Source organism: Gavia stellata, chromosome 9, assembly GCF_030936135.1.
Source record: "Gavia stellata isolate bGavSte3 chromosome 9, bGavSte3.hap2, whole genome shotgun sequence".
Taxonomy (NCBI): domain Eukaryota; kingdom Metazoa; phylum Chordata; class Aves; order Gaviiformes; family Gaviidae; genus Gavia; species Gavia stellata.
Window position 1 is genome coordinate 14,723,452 of NC_082602.1, and position 17,122 is coordinate 14,740,573.

Here is a 17,122-nt window from a genome sequence, read left to right on the forward strand (position 1 = left end):
GCTTATTAGCTCTGAGCTAGAATTGTGTGTTCAAAATCAAATCTTGCTAATTGGGAATTCTTTTTTTCTCTGAAAAATAAAGCACTAAAGCTTCATTTACCCTGTCACAAAGTCCGATTGCTGACAGTAGGTCTCTACTGTAGCTGTAAATGAACAGTTTCTGAGTACAGCCTTGTTCCCTAAACTGATTCTGTTCTCTAATTTGTAGAAGTAGTTTAGCAGAGCACAGAAGAGAACAGAAGGGGAATGCCCACTTTATATCCCTTTTTTCTGATATATCGATGGGAGCTTGGGAATTGTCTGACCCGCTTGCCATTCAAACAGCAGGAAAACAGGTGTGCACTTGTATACATGTTTCTATGTGTATGTGCATATTACCTACCATACAATGAGCACACAAATCATAGCAAGGTGTCAGAAAAAGCAAGGTCCACAAACTTTTTTTCCCACATTGCATCCTTGTTTGATAAAGCAAGGTGGAAGACAACTATAGTTACCTTGACTGGGTGTATGCACCTTCCCACTTAGTCGCTTCCACAGATTCCAACTAGTGACATTCCTTTTCTTCACTACTTCCTACATGGCATGAACTGGAGGGATAGCCTTACAAAAGCCTTAGGGAAGAATCAAAGAAGCTAGGAGAAGGGAATATTATGCATAGAAATGAGAAAGCCTGAAGAAGAGTATCAAAAATAGGGTGGAAGGGGAGAGGAAAGCCTAAGGACAATGCAGTGATGGATATATATTCTGGAGCCAGTTTGGGGAGAGAGGAAGGTTCTCCAAAACTGAAACTCATTGTTTCGTTGCCCCTCTCTAACCTAATCAAAGGAATGCAGTTTCCAAGTTTACAGAGTCTTGCTTGTGTCCTGGTCCTGTACATTGAGATAGTGTGACTGCTATATTAAAATTTTGTGCAGCTCCCCCAAATTAATATTAAGAATCCATGTTCTTCCTAGAATAACTCAAATGGAACCCATACACCTCAGTGCTTCTTCCTTCGGATAATCAGAGAAAACACTATTTATATCAATGTCTTCAAACATCTCAATGACTATTAACAACTTTGGGCTGAAAAAAAACAATTCTGATAATTATTTTCAAAGGGACTGTCCTAAAGCAGTGCCTTTCTTATGGTGCTGATTGCTTGTACTCCTCCACCCTTGTGAGTTATGAGACATGCACCCAAGTGATAGAAATCCCATCACTTACCCTTATCTACGAGATATCCTCTAATTTGATATGAAAGTGTAAAAATGTTTTGAGAAATAGATCTCGGCAGAATTTACTGCAGATGCCCTTCAAGCCTCTTCCAGTGGAATCATTTATCAAATATGTGAGAACATGTCAGATAGAGGATTTCTGAGCCTTGTCCTAAATTGCATTTTATATATGGATTAATGAATGAAGTAATAAATCAAGAAAGACTGCTGTGCTCCGATTACTCTCAGTTCCTCGTATACAACTTCTTTTAATGTCCTACCTGCAAGGCAATGGGGGAAAGTAAGGGGGAGGGATAGCACAGAAAAAGACAGGACTGGAGACAATCAGCTTTCCTCTTTGCAGTGATTCTTCATAGTATTGCTTACCCTTTTTTGATTGTATTTGCAGCATGTTGCCTAAAAGCTGGGTGGGAAACAGAATTCTTCCCTCCCTAAAAACACCCATGTGAACTCAGGGACTGGGTTTCTTCATACAAAGTGTAATTACTGGCTATCGTCTAGAAAAAGTATAGGTTTTACAGCATGTTGGTTCTTTGTCTACAGTAAAGCGTGGACATACATCCCACAAACAGGCATTATTACCTCTCTTATTCCCCCCAAATAGTCAACTGCAGCCTTACTAATGTCAGTAGTTAGATACAGTCTTAAAGGTCTCAGTTATAACAGAAAACAGCATTGATTTAACTGTCTAATCAAGCTGACATAACTTGTTAGAAGATGAACAGAAACCAGGTGAGAACATCTACATGAAGTGGTTGTGCCTCTTAACTAATTTATCAAATTTTTTACTAATGTTAATTTGCCATATATACAAACCCAAAATGTCATGGAAATGCACTAAGTTTCATAGGCTACACCCAGATAGCTCCTGGCAGGCAGTACGCAAGCAGAGCCCAAGAGTCTTTTCTAAGACTTTAATAAAGCAAATCTTCCTTCGGTAACTTGTGGAATCTGTCTAGGTTTATTTTCTTTCAGGCATTATAATGTCTTTGGGAAGGAATGTAAACGATGTAAAGACATTTCTGGCTCCTAACAGTGGAGGGCTATGTGACTTGTAATCACAAGCGCTCTGACGATGTGTGCTATTCTGTTGCTGGAAAATCTCCCTTGCCCATTGTGAAGCTCTTATTTTCTCCTTATCCTTCATTTGCATTCTCTCTCTCATCCAAACAAGACAAGTTCAGCATTTCGACAGGTTGTCATTAGTATCATTCCTATCCGGAGGGCTAGATCCATGATGTACAATTGTTCTCCACGGCCTCTTTCATCTTTCCTATATAGCGTTAAGGACGATGCAAAAATATGTCAATGTTTTAACATGCACACAACTGTAGAAAGGGAGGATAACATATTTTAGCATTCAAAAAGGTGGATGCCAGATAGATGTGACAAACCTGGAAGAAGCTGGATAGATAGCCAGGAAGAGATGATATAAGGTGCAGGAGAATAGGTTTTAAATTGGTGCTGAAACAAGCCACGTTAGCACTGATGTCATGAATTCATAGAGTGTTTGCATACCACAGCAAGCGTTTTGTTTTCTCCTTAGGGATAGTTTGTGTTTGATATAGCTGACAAGAAGAAAGGTGAGGAAGAAAGAGCTAGTGTGCTTTAAAGCACGATAGGAAAAAAAAACCAGTCTTTTGTATTTTCCTTACGTTTGGAGAGTAAGTTTGCTGTCTGCAGTTTAAACAGATTGTAACTGGTGAAGAGTGGGAGTCCTTTAAAAGGAGAGACATAGGGAAACAAAATGGGAATTGTGGGCTAAATTCTGAATGCTGAACTGGCCAGGATGCTGTCTGATAGAGGCCCCTGAAAACTTGAAGTCAGACACTGGTGACTTGGGAAGCCATTTGCCAGTGATTTCAAGCCACCTATACTTTAGTCATCCTATCGACATAACATAAAATTTCTCAGACTCTATTTATCCTATAGCTAAAAGAAGCAGATTATCTGTAAATCCAGCACACACACACATACGCACTTGCAGTGCAGTTTGACTCCAACAATATCCCAACATTTGGGTTTTTTTTCTGTTACCCCTGTGCCCCCAGAGGGTTTAGAAAACAGTAGCCGATGGCAACCATTGAACAGTCCAACTGATGACAAAAAAGGGACAGTTCATTTCCCTTTGTCATCTGGGTAGGCTCCGTAGAAATAATAAATGCTAAAATCGGGAAGAATTGTTTCACTACAGTGAATCGATATACTCAGTGAATAGATATACTCAGTGAATATACACAGAGGATTGCATAAGAAATAAGGTTAACATAGAACTACATTTTAAAAATAAAATCATTATCCCGCTAAGTCTTTCTCCATCATATCAAGTTTTTAAAAGAAAAAAATAATTTTCCTATGTATTGCAAGTTTTAGGAACTCAGAACTGAGATGCAAACTTAAATCAGTATTTCAGGGCAGGACTGTCTCTCACTGTGTATTGTACAGTAGCCAGAACAGTGTAATTTCCTGTTGAAGTACAAGAAGACATTAAAAGTGTGGTTCATCCCAGAAGTGCACATCGCAGACAGGTCATGGTATTGTTAATTTCACTGAATTTTTTACCTATGTAGAAATTTCTTCTTCTAATTGGAGACACCTAACAAATGTTCTAAAAAGAGATGGATAAATTGTGAATTTTTATGCCTGCAGACATGCCCAGAACAGGTTAACTATCTTCCGGTGACATCTCGTTGGAAAGGCAATTTCTTGTTCTGTTCTTGCACTAATGGATGCTTAACAACCTAGCTCAGTAAAGACAGTGGAATTAGTTAGGCCAGGGAAGCTCGAGCAAATTAACAGAATTTTAAAGAATTTGCAGGTTTGTATATTTGTTTTTCTCATGTAATAGTCTTGGCCTCCATTTAGATTTACAGCATTAGGGAATGTTTTTAAGTATTTTATCCATGTATCAATTATTCTCTGAAGAGGGCTTCACTGTATATCTACAAAATTGCACTTGTGCAGTAAAAACAAGCATCTGAAGAACCCTCATGAAAATACGTAAAAGCCAATTATTGTGATTTGTGTTTACATTCCAGCTGTCTTCTAATGAGACTTTTTTCCACACCGTTAAAAAAAGAGGATAGTGCTGTCAACTTCTGGACACAGAGATAAAGTTCATGAAAACATTTCAGGTTTTGTCTTAAGAGTTGAGAGATTTGCCTGAAAATGTATGAATTTAAATATACACTACAGTGCCTTCACGGACTAAAAACTTGATTTAATAGGTGCAAGTAAATGCACAATGAGACCGAATTCAACCATCTGTTTGTAGCCATAGGTTCCTTCCCAGCTCAAAGTAACCTCTCACAGGGCAGTTACTGACCTTTGATGACGAATGTCCAATGTATTTCAGGTCTGAACATTCTAGACCGTTCCATAGGGCAGTCAATAGGCCACATCTGGCTTTCAGAGGATTTCTTCTAGTCTACTAAAATTTCTACCTGACTTTGAGCTGGGGACAGATGACAAAAGGTAAAACCTTGTTACCGGCAACGTATGAATCCCAGCTTTTATGGAGTGCCTCTAGTCAACCTGCCCACACCCAGGCACGAAGATCTAGAAGCTGCCTATAGCCCCACACAGATGCAAATGTCTCTAGAAAGCAGTCTGCTGAGGCATCCCAGCACAGGCATCTGGCCCACAAATACTGAAAACGCTGAATTAACTCCTATACAAAATGGGGAGTGGAGTGAATGTGCCACTGTAACATACCCAAACCGCAGCTGCTGTAATAGCACAGTGAACGTTCCCGTTTCTTAAAAGGTGTCATGCATATTGAAACTTTCTCAGTCTTAATTACAAAACAAAAAATAATATGATCCTCTTACTGTATGTCTTTATTTACTCTTTCATCTGCTCTGGCATTTTAATATCGAAGTTTTAGTTAGAAACAGATGCTTCAGCTTTAGCACCCTCTTGAAATGGCTTAATACTCTAGGTAAGACCGAAGACAGAGGAAAAAAATGCTACACCAAGCACAACTTTTGAGCAAATGGGCTTGAATATTCATTAAACAACATTTAATTTAAACACCCAAACTCTAAAAGCAGCAACATATGGGCCTGTTTTATTTTACATAAACTGAATAGGAGGTTGTGCCATTAGTTTCTGCAGACATAATGTTCATTACAGATGAAGTATGTTTTCCTTTAGGGAATGCGCCACCATTTCTGTAGTGTTGTCATTCCTCCAAAAGGTTCAGTATACTTGCCATATGAAGTACTCCTCTTGGCAATGTGCTTCAAAATGTAAACGGAATTCCCATACATCTTCATTGACAAAGGGAACCGGGGGCAAATTAAATTCTTTAATGAGAAGCTAACAGAGAAAAGAGCCCTCCCTTTTCAGTATTTTACCACCTTTAAGAGACTGTCTCAACTACATAGTTTGCTACATGGGTTATCCCCTTACTCTTTGTGATTGAACGTTTTTGCATCATTAACAGCGTGAGATGTGGTTCTACAGTCCTCTGCTGGCTAAATGATTACTTTGCACAATCTCTTTAAGAATAAGCTCTTTTCTTGCATGCATCTTCACTGAAAAACAAGATATTTGCTCTTGAAGTTTGTGTAGATTGAAAATGGCTAGATAAAAACATTTTAATTACTCAGCAAGCTCCATGAAAAGTATTTTACACATGGTCCTGAACTTTACATCAAGACAGCTATTTAAGAGGTAAAACAAATTAAAAAAAAAGAGGCCTGGGGCTGGTAAGTACGTGAACTAAGCTGAAAAGCGAAAGAGAAGCACCACTGCATCTGAGATTAGAGGATCTAGTCTCTCTGTGGTGTTGCTGTAACTGACATTAAAGTTACTGAGAAGTATTAATTGAAGAATGGACCTCAGAATTACCTTGTGCTAAGTGTTTACTTGGTAGGTGTCTGCTGTAGTATTCTTCTATTTCCATTTACTAATTCTCATAAAATTGAGGCACTGAAAGGTTTGTTTTGTTGGGTTTTGGGTGTTGGTTGGTTTGGTTTTTTTAGTAGAGAACCCTCCAGATAATTTTGTATCTTTACTAAGGAAGAGGGTTAATGTAGGACTGAAGAAGTGGGGCACCTTGATATACCTCAGAAGTGTATCTGCTTTCATCCACAGAACAGCAGCAATACAAAATGCTCTACAATCTTCCCTCAACTCCAGAGGCAGCAGCTTCAGGTTCCTCTGGGTTTTGACACTTGCACCCACAAAGGTGCCAGTGGAGCACTGATCAACCACTAGGCAAGCAGCTGATAAATAAGTTGCTTTATATAAGCTATGTGATTATTGTTCATACCTACCATCTGTGGGAAAGTAAAGCTAGAAAAGTCATCTGTGAGCAGAACAAATCTAAGAAACAAAGACACCACTGGGATGGAAAGGGAGGGGAGGCAAAAAAGAAACACAAGGAAAGGGCAGGTATGTCACTAAGGATATATGCCTTGAGGAATGTATCAGTGGAACAGTCATACAGAGGTAGCAGTTCCTAGAAGTGAGTGGAAAGGACTGACCCAGGTTTCAGAAAGAAGCATGGTCCATGTGCAACAGGCAGCTTAAATGAAGACAAGATATTCTCTGAACCCACAAGTCTCTGCTTAGTCAAACAAACCTCAGGCTTCTTAGGGGGAAAGCAACAGACAGAATATTGAAGAACTACCTTCCCCCACCTCTTGAAACATTCAAATCAGTAGTGAACACACAAAGTATTTACTCTAAAGTGTAAGTTGTTTATGTTATTGAGTAATGAACTTAGGTAATGAACATCAGAATGTATGTTCTGAATGAGTTGTAAACCACAGAGAAGAGTGCCCCTAGTTAAGCAGCCAGTTATGGGTACAGCTGAGTTGAGACTAAAGCAGTACAAAATTATGTTGGCCTATCATCACTGACAAAAAGTTAATCCCCACACAAGCCATTGGAAATGTATTTCTCAGACCTGGAAATCTGTTTAAGACATCTGATACACAGGAGTTTTTCTGTAGCAGAAATGGTTAAAATACTGCCAACTAGCCTCACCACCTCTGAGGGGAGCTTTTAAAGTCATCTCAGGAGCTATCTGAACACAGCAGAAAGATTACCTGTTCCTAGGTAGGGGCATTGCATCAGGCTGACAGTACTGGCCAAAACATCAAACATGGACTAGTTGCTGGGTTGAAGTGCAAGTGTCCCACAGCTATTGACCTAAAGACTGCATTATAGAAAACCACTGAAGCAAAGCAGAGCTGGTTGAGCCTTGGTTGCATTTGGTGCTTCATGTACATTGAGCCTCTCACTGAGCGTATTTCCACAGAAGCAAGTCCCAGCTCTGGTTTGCTGGTAAGAGAGCCAGTCCAGCAGTCAGCTGGAGCGTTACCTTGACACCAAGGTTCAACTGCCCAGCGCAACATTTGCTTGTTTTCCAACCTGGGGACCAGTCACCGCAGGAGGTATTTTTATAGTGACAGGAGGTTCATTTATTTGGACACAAGTACTTTTGTACTTATGCTTTTAAAACACTTAGGTACTTAAAAAACCTCTTTGTACTTTATCCTTCCATGCTTCATCTGTGAAGTGGGAATACTGGAAGATTCCAGCCTCACAGGGATTTGTAAGGTTGTCTGATAACATCCCGCCAGCACCATATGAGTGCCTCCACCTGTCTTCAATGCTGGCATAGATTTTTCTACAGAGACACTCCAAGGTTTTGTCTGTGCAGCACTCCATTAGAGCTTCTGTAAAAGTATCCTACACTGAGACTTTCCCCCAGGCCACCAGACATGGCATACCAATGAAGTATAAGCCAGAAAAATACTGTTAAACTAAAGAAAGCATTTTAAAGCAATCATTTACCACACTGAAAGAGGATTTTTTGTTTCCAAAAGCACACGTCACAGTCACAAAAGACAACTAGCAGATGCTTATGTCTTAACATTTTCCCATTCAATAACAACAAGAAAAAATTTTGATGCATATTTTACTTGCTCCATGTTTAATGCCAGATGTTTACTTTTCAGCATTTCTTTGACTCTGGACAATTCAATTTCACCATGCTTTCTCTGGTTTATGCATTAGCACAGTGCTTCAGTGTTTGTTTAAACACTAGGGAGTTCAATGCTAGGCAAAAATATACTCTCATTTTAATTAACTCCTCAAAACCATGAAAGTTGAATATTTGTGTCTGAATATGAAGCAATTTCTCCCAATCCTAGGTTCTTACATTAGTCATTACTTTTGTGAAGCCCTGAATCAGGGCCTAGATCAATCTGACTTTCTTCAATAATCAGAACTTATCAATTAAAATAAATTCTTAAAGCATTAATTCTGACAGCTCCTAAGTTTTATGATAACCCTTTACTTGCCTTTAAGAAAAGGCTTTATTTCACTTCTGCCTGTAGTGGGATCCATCAAGCTATGAAGGTAACAGTGAAACAAAAATCAACTTTTTCCAGCTTTTAATTTAAAAATATTAAGCCACTTACATTGTGATTTTTACGTTGGCCGTTAAACTAGACAGAAAATACTGAAAAAGGAAAGCATCAGTCCCAATTTTCTACTTAGAGCCTACACTGTGCAGGAGATACGGATCTGAGGTCATTTGTTGCAGAACTGTTTTATTATCAGTGATTGAAACCTGTTAGTAAATCAACACAAACGATGCCTGGCTTAAAAAAACAGGCTAGCAAAAATTGACAGAAAATTATAGCAGGGTAGTAGCTCCAGTACAATCAAATCAGATCATCATGAAAGGCAGTGAGGCATGTTTCTCCTAATGTGGGTCAGTTTGCAGTCTGGCCAGCTTCATTAGATAACAAGCTGTATTTTAACCCAATGAACACAAGTACAAACCATTACTATCTACCCCAGTGAAACACTGCACTCGCACATCTTTTGCTGGTTGTAAAACATCTACTGTGTTGAGAGAAGTCACAGATGCTCCAAATGTCCTTCTGCCTCAGCACACTACTTGACCTTACTTAGGATCTCTGTGTATGAACAGCAGTAACTGGAAAGGAAGATGGAGCTTTTTTTTTATTAGTAGTACTGGTGCCAATGGCCAGCTCTTAGCAATAACGCAGTTATCTTTAGCACACAGGATGCCTTTTAGCCACTTTTACAGCTGTTTCATTAGCCACAGCCTTTACAAACAGCAAAGACTAAAATTAATAGCAAACTTACTGAGGCTAAAATTCCACAGGGGATTTTTTTTTAAGACAGAACTAGAGTTCACAAATGTTAGCAACAAACGTAAGACTAAGTTGACATTTAATCCCTTAAAAGCAGAGGAGTCCAAAAGCATTAATGTACTAGGATGTGCCTAGTCCTGACATTGACTTGTCAAAGCTTACTTAAACCCTTTCATTTTACCTCTTAGAGGCACTGTAACAAACATGTTCATAGAAATAGCTTAGTCTTATTGCTATTGTGTTAGGAACATGATAAACAAAAGAAACATTTGCCACCCATATTGGGAAGTTCTCCTGCTCAGATGAAACTTCTCAAGAAATCACAGCAAAAAAAAATTAACTACTCTTATCTGATCTCTTAGCATCACCAAAATATCCATCCAAAAAAGGCTCAATATATCTAGTTTAGCTCAAATAGAGGCACATGAGTAGAGAGCGTTCACAACTAGAATTTCAAACTTGCTGTACCAATCTAGTATCAACAGCTGCTACAGGACAATGTTCTCTTTCCTCTGTGTAGGAAACTAATAATATTAAAATTAATTTTGTCCAGGAACTGACCAGAATAATATGGACAAGTTAACTTCTTCTGACTGTTGCAGATAGATTTGATAGTGACCTGCATACTTTATAGAAAATGTGTCATTTAAGGACTAAACAAAAAGAACCCACATGACCCTTTTATCCCTCTGCCTACTGGTACTGCAGTCTTCTCACAGCATATCATGCCATTTATTCCAAGCCACTGCCAACACCAGCTTAATTTCTTTCCCTCAACATTTGTTCTCAGGCCTGTTCCAAGCTGCTCCTCAGACCAAACAACCTCATTGCCCAGGTGATGCTGAATTTATTATCTTTCACATGTATCACAGTTGTTCCCTTTTCTATGATGCCAAGACACTAATCTCTGCTTCTCCAAACAGACTCTGCTTCCCTGGTAAACCCTTCTTTGATCCACTGTAGTTTGTCTTTTGCCTTCTAGATTACAATCTCCTTCAGACAGAAGCTGCCATTATCTGGCTGTGCCTTATATACCTCACTGAACATAGATGTGGAACCTCAGCAGTAAGTTGGACTACTTGATCCAGTTTCAATTAAGCCAAGCCCTGAGGCTTCTGCACAGCTTTAAGTATTTCACAGAAATACTTCATTTACTCTTACTAGTCCAGCTGTATGATTTGGAGTCATTACTACAAAAATCCCAAACAATTTCTGTGGTAATTATATACCTTGTAAAAACCACACAGCAGTAGATGTTTTAAAACCAGCAAAAGATGTGAGTGCAATGCTCACACAAAAGATGTGTGAGTCCTAGCCATTAAAAACAGTAAAGAGTTAATGAAAGTCTTTCCATGTATATCAATTTGAGATTACTCATCAATGGTTTAATTTAGAAGTTCCTTCTCCAAAAATCCTTCAGAGTCTAATTTGGGCTCCAGACTGCTCAGAGATAAAATACTTGAGATACCGAAATACGAGGGCCAGGCCAAAGTCTAAAAGCAGGCAAGAGTAACAAAACCTACTACCTATAGATGATGGGATGTGACAAGATCAGCAGGAAATAAAAGGGTACCTTCAGCACACAGTAGGGAAAGAAGAGAAGATTCCTGTTCATCAACGCTTTTCCCTTAATTGTTTTACCTCCCACAGGAAAGAGGATTAACCTAGAGTCTCTTCACAGCATGACATGTGCATTCAACTTCTGAACCACAAAACATCTGCTACACATTGCTTAGACTCTACTGTACAAAGGCAAAATGTTGGCAGAACAAACTCACATGAAGAGCTGTTTATCCCCCCAGACTGTTGAAGCACCAAGATTTCAGATGACAGCTATTCAGCTGCCTGCCATTTTCCAGGTGGAACAACAGGAGAAAAGGACAGCCACATCAACACCGAATGTTGCAGAATAGTGGGAAATCTCAGATAGGGTGATCTGATTTGACCAGTTAATTCTAGATCACTTAATGTCATTTTGTCCCCTGCCCCATTTTTTTGTGCTTCATGCCTCATATTGCAAGACTAGAGTACAGCTTATGGGTGTGTGATAATAACTTAACTATGCAACAAGGAAAGCCAATTGTTCTACGGAATCACTAGGTATTTTTTGCTGTCAGTCTTGAATCATCAAAATGGGGCATCAAATACCGAATTTTGGCACCAAGCATAAGACAGCCCAGTTCAATCCATCTGCTTTAAAAAAGTTACTGTACCTCATAAATGAACCTGTAATGAAAAGCACTTACTACAAAATTGAGAAGGGAACCTTTAATATTCCAACTCCAGAACTAAGTTCTGCTTCAATAGCTATATGCCTGCTGGACCAGCACCATTTACATAAAGCTAAAACATCAAGACTATTCAAGACATATATACCTTTATGCCAGGACTTATTTATAGATCCTTTGTTGATTGCTTAACACTAAGGTAAGGAGGCTTCTGAAAAGAGCAACTAGAATTTGTACCAGCACTCTAGAGCTTTGAAGTACTAAACATTTGGAAAACACTAACTGAATTGTCTTCACTGAAGAGGTGGTTTCCATTCAATTCAAAAAAGAAGCAATGAAACAAAAATATCACTTAGAGCTTCAGATCCTAGACACAACTATTTTCAATGCATATTTTCAAAGGAGTTGACCTCTTTCAGCAGGGGACAATTCAGCTTCCTTTCAGCCCATTTTATAAAAAAATATAGAAGTCTCCCTTACATTTGTATTGCTGTGTTCATACTACCCCCTAGTGACTGTTCAATTATATTTAATAGCATGACTCTTCTCTCCTTTGATGTTGAATATTATACACAGAAAAGGGTTTACTTCAAGTACTACGTTTAAAACAGGTTTAGGTTCTAGCTCTAAGCCTTATGTGCGTAAGGTTTGCTCCATATACCTTACAATCTTTCCGTTTGTCAGCAATTTTCTGTCACCTATTCAAAACATATCTACAGACTCGAGAGTTCAGTGCACACACTGTATCAAAGCAGGAACACAAATCCCACTTTTAATACTTCTCTAACAATTCTTCAGAATTTAATATACTTACAACCTTTGGGAATAACATCCAATAGGTACCTATCTTTGAAGGTCTGTCTGCCAAATAAAGCCTTTTAACTTCCACAGGACTTCAGAATCAAAACTATTATTTTAGAAGGAATTACGCCATTTCACCATTCTCTTAGTGAACGTCACTAGTTCACCTACGTTTAGAAGAAACTGGAGTACCTATCCTTTCACCAGGGCAACTTCCTGCTAATCCCAGTTACTAACCTCAATAAAGGCAGAAACACTATAGCATGAAGTACAGAAAATTTACTGTACAGCTACAAGTGTGGTGCTGCTGAATGCAGACAATAGCAACCCCACTAGTTCAAGACTCAGACTGAAAGTACTATAACAGGCATTAACTACTTTATCTGTACTTACCAGATCTTGTATGGAAGTTACTAGGACAGTAGTATCCCCTTCTAATCACTTTAACAACTCTAACTATAGGGTTGTTTGTTCTCCCCCCAAACACTAAAAATGCCTTACCTGTGTTACAGTATGCTGCCTCAGTACAAAGGTAATACAATTTAAAAATACTATACTTAAATAAAAATCAAGTCAGAGACTTCATCAGCACAGCTGCTAGAGCTGCCCAGTCTGTTTCAGTCCTATTTAAAGTATAAAACTTCTATTTTGCTTGCTACTCGAAACAGCTGCACCAGAATGCCCACGCTTCTAGCATAGAATATGCCTCACCCAGCCACTAATCCAATCTTAAATGATTCCTTTAACACTAGCAGATGAAAAATTAGGGGTGTACTGCACAGTTCGCAGACCAGAGACAGACCCCAAAGCCTGTCCTGACAACTCAGGAGCAAAAGACAAGTCATTCCTGACTCAATTAGCAAAAATCTTAACTGTGGAAGTAAGCAGCTCTGAATATATCCTGTCTACATGTTTTGTTCTCCCTTCAGCTATATTCCACATGGCTATGTAATACAGACAGTCAAACAAGCACATCTTAAAAGGACTTTCCAAACAAGTCTGAACACCGGATGACAAAGGCGTGCCTACCTCCATGAACTAACACTGCCTGCTTGGAATTTGGTTATACTGCTATCTGTAGAAAGCTCTTATTCACTTCAAATTGATACTCAAAACAAGAGTTGTTTAATTATGAGAAGATTTTAATTCAGTGCAAACAGTACACCAATCTTGAATTTCTCAAACTTTACAAAATGGTAGCTTTCAAATCAAAACTAAGGGCAAACCAGCATTTTATTGACACAGTTTATTGATGTTAAAGCCAGATGAGCAGCTTCTTTCGAGAATAATTTTTTCTATACTTCTTCATAGAGTAATGTAGTCTGTAAAGGAAAAGATAGATCAATGCCACATGATTAAAACAATTTTAACACTCATTACCTTTATAGAGCCTGAAAAACTGGTTCCCAAACCAGTCAGGTGAAACACACTACCTTTCTTAGAAGAACATAAGGTTCAAAATTTCACAGTACTGTCATGGGAATAAATGAGAGCCTAGATTACACCATTTCTGTAGAAGAGCTCAACAAGCTACAGTTGCTTTACCAGCTTTCTGTTTAAGACATTATACTCACTACATCAGCTCCCAGACAGACTAAGTTGCTTTAAAATGAGTCATTCAGACCATTTGTAATAAAACCAGAGTTTTGTCTCTAACAGTTACTGCCCACAGCACATCCAACTCGCTTATGTTTCTGCAGGAAAGATAATATAGTCTAGGACTTGTCTAAAAGAGTATCAGGTTTGTTTATAATGAATTTACTTGAAATAAGTATCTATAGGAAAACAATAAAAATTCGTCCTCAAAATAGAAATCACACTACTTTAGTCTATTTAAGACAATTAAAAAAACGTGTCCTATCCTCTCCTTAACATACCTACAAAAGGAAAAAATGTAAGCCTTGTTTACAGTAAGACTAAATAATCAACAGTTTTAGCAACAGTTAATCTGAACTGCCTGATTTATTACTGCAGTCTTTATACTAACCAGGTATTTCACGTAAGTGAAAGTCAGATAAATTAGCAACTCAGTAGTAAGCAGAACAGTCTTTCTTAGTCTTAAACTCTTGCACTGGGTTGTACATCAGCACAGTACCATGGTCTTTGCATAAATCAACATTAGACTCATGTCATCACAATGACTACAGGCTACTGAATGTCTATCCTTACAAAGCATTCTAAAGTCATACCTGTTATCCATTTTCCATGTGAAGTATGTTTATTTACTGAAAAAGAAAAAGCATTAATTAGTAAGAGAATAGTTTTATCAAAGTTTTACTACTGTAGAAGATGGAGCTTTGAGGCTTTTTACTGACACAATACGCTTTTCCCAATTACCACAGTGAAATGTGATAGGAAAACCTCAAAGTTTTTACTGCTGTAGAGGCTGAAGACTTATTTCATGAATTCCCTCAAAAGGGACCTAACAATAGCTGTTTAGAGCTTAAGCAATACTCAGAATGCAATTGCATGTTCAATTATACCTACAGGCTACAATGGTTTAAAATGACTATCCACCCACACTTCTGTTTGATCAAGTTTTTTTAAAAAGACGTTTGTTTGGAAGATTCACATATCAAAGGCCATCACAAGTGTAGTTGTGATTTTAAAAGGTAGGGTAAGGTATTTTTGCATTTGCTCTAAATGCAAACACTAGGTGAGGGGCATCCACATCTACCTGTTGCTAACTTTTATGTGAGCTCAGCTACCTATAGAGCTACAGAATATATTAAACACCACAAACTACTTGAAAATACTTCTCTTGAAACTGCAAGGAAAACATAATGGGAATTCTGAAGGCACAAGAAGTGAAAGGAAGCACCAAAGAAAACTTAAGTCGCACATCAGACAGTTGATGTCTGACTTAAAAGTTCCTGAAAAACTATTCAAGTATGATTCACCATTTCAACAGTTTTCACGATTACATGGTACATAACTCTTCTAACAATACAGACTTGCCTGAAGATGTCTCAGAATCAAGTGCCTACATGTTTCTCAGATAAACAGTTTTCACAGATTGTGTAGGTAGACTCCAAAACATATTCCAGGACTCCTATTAAAAATTCCTCCACAGGGCTATGATAAAGGATGTTGAACGATGCCACATCGTTATGTTTAAACATGCATTTTTCAAGACAAATCTTTAAGACACAAGTGTGTTCTGCAAGCTTTTTTCTGTGATGCAGCACAGAACTCTTCTCAACCAAGTTTTCCAGAAAGCACATAAATTAATTTGTCTTAAGTCTAATGCGAGGACACAAAGATTAACAAAACCGGTGAACAAGTAAGATCTAACCCATGCACACTTATCAACTAAAAGTTATTTTAAAGGGCACTAGAAAGCCTCTAATCGAAAACACAGTGTGCCTACTATTGAGATTACATGCTAGTTTGAGAAGCACTTGATACAGAAGTCACACCTGCTATATAATTATCACAGCACATAATCCTGGTCTTGATTTCTAAATTGTTTATATGCTTTAAGAGAATTTCTATGAACTGGACAGCTTTAGTAATTCAAGTGACAGTCATTTAACCATTCTGTATTAACACTAAGTAACAGCTACCTTCAAGCGCTAAATTCTTGAAGGGAAGAAGTTGATCCATACTACTGGTATCAGTACAACACTAAATGACTCCCTTGACATTCACAAGAGGCTGTATGTTAGAGTCATTACTATAGCAAATGCAAATTTTTGCTGTTATACTATAAACAACTGTAGGACTTCATTATTTAAACAGCATTAAAGCCAAAAGGAAAAGGCATCCAAATCTTATTAGTAGTTTGCAGCAACACTGGTTTATTTCCATCCAATAACAAGAACTTCACTTATACAGTAAGTGAAGAATCTAATTTCACAAGCAATCACTGTGTTTTATGTCTTAACTTGGAATACTGCAGGGCAATAGTTAATTACAGTTTAATGCTGACAACTCTGTTGTTTCCAACTACTGTCTCAAATGTACCTCTGATGTGACTTAGTTTTCATAAAGATGCACAACTACTTTCACACAAAGGTCAAGTTACACATGCAGCTGCACTGTACTACTTTGAATCAGAACTTGGGGTGTTTTGAACCAATGCCTCAAATCAATAGCATTGAGTTTCTTTCATTTCTTCTCATTTGGAATTCCTTATTTTAATGTTGTTTCACTAGTTTCAAAAGTCTTGTTTGCCATTAGCCAGATTTTATTTCTAAGTCACACAGAATAAAGTCCATGTAGTTATCTGAACCCTCACAGGACAGAAGCAAGTTTAAAACAAACATGCATGCATGCAAGGCAGTCCAGTGCTTCAATTAAAAGGATGGACACATGTTTCAGTGATGTATAATTCAGTCACCACATCCATGCTTATTTTCAGTACCTGCTAGATACTTCATTTCTGATGGAGAATTCCAGGAATGTAGAAAAAAGCAAAAGTGGAGATTACTACAGTTCAAGATTTCAAAGCACTTCAGCAGCTACAGAGCTAAGTGTCAAAACCCACTGCCCTACCTTCCCTTGTTAACAGACTTGAACAAACCCACCTAGCTGCACAGCCTACTCAGTATTTTTCAGACAAAAAGCTGCTAAGGAAGACAACTGTCTCCACGCCCAGGCTATTCCTCAGTTTTGGTGGGGTTTTTTGTTTAGTGATAGAGGAACTCTGTCTCCCTCCAAGCTGCACACCTGACAAGCTCGTATCAACTTCCAGACACAGCATAAGAAGCTCCCACCAGGGGAAAAA

The 17,122-nt window shown here is 38.3% G+C and overlaps 1 long non-coding RNA gene across 1 annotated transcript; it reads right to left on the bottom strand.

Annotated features, from left to right (window-relative positions):
- Positions 1-13,608: 13,608 nt before the first annotated feature.
- LOC132317501 (uncharacterized) lies at positions 13,609-14,697 on the bottom strand. The gene is made up of 2 exons (XR_009484096.1): positions 14,583-14,697; positions 13,609-13,715 (listed from the first exon to the last, which is right to left on the bottom strand). It is a non-coding gene; the product is annotated as an uncharacterized LOC132317501 (long non-coding RNA).
- Between the last annotated feature and the right edge of the window lie 2,425 nt (positions 14,698-17,122).